The sequence below is a fragment of the Lactuca saligna genome, chromosome 4 (assembly GCF_052625555.1).
Source record: "Lactuca saligna cultivar CGN05327 chromosome 4, ASM5262555v1, whole genome shotgun sequence".
NCBI classification, from domain to species: Eukaryota; Viridiplantae; Streptophyta; class Magnoliopsida; order Asterales; family Asteraceae; genus Lactuca; species Lactuca saligna.
The window spans coordinates 222677677-222682333 of record NC_136420.1 but is presented as its reverse complement, the minus strand read 5'-3'; positions in this window follow the sequence as shown (position 1 = coordinate 222682333).

The following is a 4657-nucleotide window of genomic DNA, read 5'->3' as shown; positions in this document are numbered from 1 at the left end:
ATATGCACATGCAAGAGTCATGAAGACAGCTAGCATACTAACAACATAACAAGAACTTGGTCCGGCATTGGTGCCTTCAACCCGCTAAACCCGGTAAGGAAACTCACCTTGAATACAGAATGAATGTTGAACAGATCCTGGCTCTGAATATCAAATCTACTCAACCCCTAAACATAAATGATTTCCGTAAATACAACTCAAAATGCCCAAAACCCCCCTTATAGGTCAAACCTGGTCAAAGATTAAAGTCAAAGTCAAAGTCAACAGTCCAAGTTGACGTAACACACCGAGTTATCCTTTAACTTGACGTGTTTCTCCAATGACTGCTCAGATCGGGAAAAATCTTTTCAACTCCCTGAGTTCACTAATGAACTCGCTAACTTAGCCATAAATCCAACAACTTAATGCATTAAGCTGTTTCCACCGAATCGAGGGACTCCAATTCTCAGATCCCCTCTAAAATGACATCAAGAAGGGTAAACTTTCCAACTTTTCCCCTAGGAACCACAAAAATGGGTTTAAACCCTAACACCTAAGCTTAAAAGGGTGAGGGCTTAATCATTAAGCGCTAAATCACTAAATGCATAACCCTAACCTACAGATCTGGCCCTTAAAGCTGAATGGCCACTTAAAGTTTCTAGCTTTACGCTCAAGCAGGACTACAAGAGGCTTCAAATTCTGAAAAGATGCTAAAAGAAGGGCTTAATGAATGCATGAAGCCCCTAAGACCATAAAGTTGGCACCTTAATGCCAAAAGAGCTCATGAATATCTTAGATTTGAAAGAATAAACATATTGGACGTCCAAATCCCCCAACAACAATCCAACCATTGCTAAAAGCATATAATCTATCCTAAGAAGAGATCCAAGCATTTATTAAGCAAGATGGGAACTTAATACCATAAAGACTTAGCAAATGAGCTAGAGATTCTGGATCCAAGACTCCATCAAGCCAAGCAACTCCCAATTCCTTAGCTCCTTCAACAAGCGCCATAAATGAATACTCAAGATTCTCCCTAATCACACACACTCAAAAAAGGAAGGTAAAGCTTGAAATTAGGGTTTCTGGACAGAGGAGGGTGGTAAGGAGGCCAACCAAGGGACTTAAGGCCTAGTGCAACACCCTAAAAGTAGGGTTTCTTTCACAGCTGCAAACTCGCCAAGTTGAGGCACCTCGACTCATCGAGTTGACTTATTAAACTTTGCGTCTAAAAGCAACTCGACACATCGAGTTGAGGCTTCCAACTCGCGGAGTCCTCCAAGGAAAATATAAATAAATGGAATAATAAAATCATAGCGGAAACCAAGCATTACAGTTCTCCCCCATTTGAATCAAACTTCATCCCTAAAGTCTGCTGTCTCGAACAACCCTGGAAAATGCCCCTCGTCACCTCTTTAGGATCCCAAGTCCACTCTGACCCTTACCGGTGCAGCCACTGCACCTTCACTAGCTCCACAACCTTGTTCCTCACGGTTTTCATCTTCCAATATAATAGTTCCACTTGTCTCTCAATATAATTCAGATGGTCATCCCACTGAATATCCACCAAGGGTACAACTGGGGAATTCTCAGGAAACCAGTAAAACAGGTTATGAGCAACATTTGAAAATTTGACGCTAAGGTGTTACATAAATCTTTTGACATCATATTGTAATTGACTTTTGAAACATGTAACATTTACAATGATGTAACTTTTTCAATTATGTATATGATGGGTGTGTTTACTTTCTTTGCTATTCAATTGTTATGTTATTGCACTTGACGTCCTACGCTCCCAAACATTTTGCCATTCAGTTTTGGGGGTGTGACACGGTCATACATAGAGTTCCAAGTAGGAGATATGGTTCTCCTGAAGGTGTCACTTTGAAAGGTGTCATCCGGTTTAGGAACCGGCCTAGGTTTATCGGTCTCTTGAGGGTTTTGGATCGGGTGGTCTGGGTTGCATATCGTCAAGATCTTCTTGCCGAGCTCAGCCAAATTCATAGCACATTTCTTGTCTCTCAGTTGCGGAAGTGTTTGTTGGAGGAACAAGTTATTTGAGAAAAAGTGTCAACATTTATGTTGGTGAGTTCATAAGCATTTGTATGAATAAATGTATGCCATTCATTGAGATAAAATCACGTTTATTTCCAAAAAATATGATATTTTCTATAAAATGAGTTGTAAGTCGTTTGCTTATGATATAAGAGTGTTTAATCCCGAAAAATCCTAAATTTTCCATAAAGTTGAATTGTAAACTATTTGCTTGTAAAGTAATTGTGTTTATCCCAGAAAATCCTATATGTTCCATCAAGCAGAACTGCAATCTTTTACATTTCAAAGACCGAAAAGTACAAGTATATATGACATTCTTAGGTTAGTAATATGTAGTTTTATTCGTAAATAAAACCATTTGAAGAGATGTGTATTTACGTAAAATAAGCTTACTATCGATTTCACGTAAAAGTAACGTATTGTCGTTTATCATGTGAGTTTCATAACCGTGATGAAAATGAATTGCTTGCCTCAACATTCTTCAGGCATCGAAATGATATGACATTTGTCACCCATAACCTATCGGTCTGACTGTAGCTAGTAGTCAGGGTGTGGGATCATCAGTCCCGTATAGATTTATACACAAGTATCACGCTCTCCGGTAGGAGACTCTAGATATAAAAAAGGACTTCCATGTATACCTTGGATAGGTACGATGAAGACGAATGACTCACAAATTTCAAACGAGATACATATTTTTGTAATGAAAATATTCATGCATGAACTTGTTACCCATTTTGTCATATTTATAATATGTATATAAAAATAATCATATTTTTATATAATCGTTTATTTGCCTTGAAAGGGTAAAATAATGTGAATGTTTCTCAAACTATATCTATTATAGTTTAAAATGTATTGCTTCATTGAAAATGATAACCGTTTCGTGTTAATGTATTTTGCCTGTAACCGTTTGCAAATTTGGTAATAACGTTATTTCACATGTTTGATATTTTTACGTAAATGAAACTTAAACGTAATAAATCATAAATAATGATTTGTCTATTAGCACAAGTTTCTTGTATTTTACTTGTATTCTCCCCCTTAAAACATAGAAAAAGTTATGAAAATGTAGGGGTATGAACTCACATTGAGTGTGATAACGGTTTTGTTAATGGGATATAAACGGTGACTTTCGGTTTAGAACATGTAACGATAGTCGTATGCTACTGCATTAAACACATATGAATGTGTGAATAAACGATGAAACTATAACTTATAGATTTTATAAACACTAAATTTGAGAGATACTTACTAGGCATATAACTTGTTATTAAGGAGGAAGATCTACTGGAGTATTTTAAATCTTGTAAGTGAAAGGAATGAGTTTGATACTTAGGAGAGAACTGAGAGTGTTTTTATTACTTAATATGTGAAAAGTAAATGTTTATTTTATTTATGCATCTTATATGTGAAGGAAACTTATGAGGTGGTTACATTGGTAAATGAATGATATCACATTGGTATGCTAAATTATGATAAGATATGAAGCTTTTTAAGGGTTTACTTTCAAATTGCAAGTGTTTACTCCCAAAAGAAAGGGTTTACTCCAACCTATCAGAGGGTTTACAGCCAAAAGGGTAGTTTTTACTATCCATGTGTCTAAAATCACTCAAATCCCTCATAAAAGAGAGATTTCGTTCCTAATGAACCAAATAAGTGAGTTTTCGGCCCAATTCGCTTGGGTTTTCAGCCATGATGGGATTTAGGCCATATATTTGTGGTCCTATATGAGTCCATGAAGGAGTATTTAACCAAACGTGACTTCAAACTCAAGAATGGAATGTCTAAAAGCGAGTTTACTAAAATCATGTGATTCATTTGACTTTTGTTCACTCGTTTTACTCCTTAATGTTTTTGGTGAACTTGTATTAGCATATTAAAACTTAAAATAACATGGTTTATCACCTCAAATACTTGAACAAAACCCATACAAGTATGGTTCATGAAAGTCATATTTCTATTGTATCCAATTACATTAAATCTACTGGTACATGGTTGAAGTTTTAGACCTAGTTTGTTCTAGGAAATTTCCAATTGTGACATCATCCCCCCGTTAGAGAGAATTTCATCCTGAAATTTGAATTTTGCATGGGACTTCAAGTATTGGGGAAAATATTTTGATACTTTTTTTTCATCTGATCTTCTCGTTCCCATGTGAACTCAGGTCCTCGTTTGGCATTCTAGCAGACATTTACTATATGTATGTGACTCTGTTTCATTCTCTTGACTTATATATCCAAGATTTCTACGGGTTCTTCCACGAAGTGTAAACTATCATTAATCTTGATTTCATCGAGTGGAATAAGCAGAGTTTCATCTGAAAAACATTATTGGACATGTGGAAGGTAGGGTGTATGTTACGAAGTTCTTGTGGCAGTTGGAGTTTATAAGCTACTGGACCAATCCTTTTAAGGATCTCAAATGGTCGGATGTACCTTGGATTTTGTTTTCCATGCTTTCTGAAGTGTTTCATGCCCTTCCAGGGTGAGACCTTTAACAGGACTCAGTCACCAAGCTGAAATTCCAAGGGTTTTCATCTTTTATCTACATAGCTCTTTTGTTTTTCTTGAGAGGCTTTCATTCGTTCACGGATCTGAACGATCTTCTCGGTTGTTTCCCT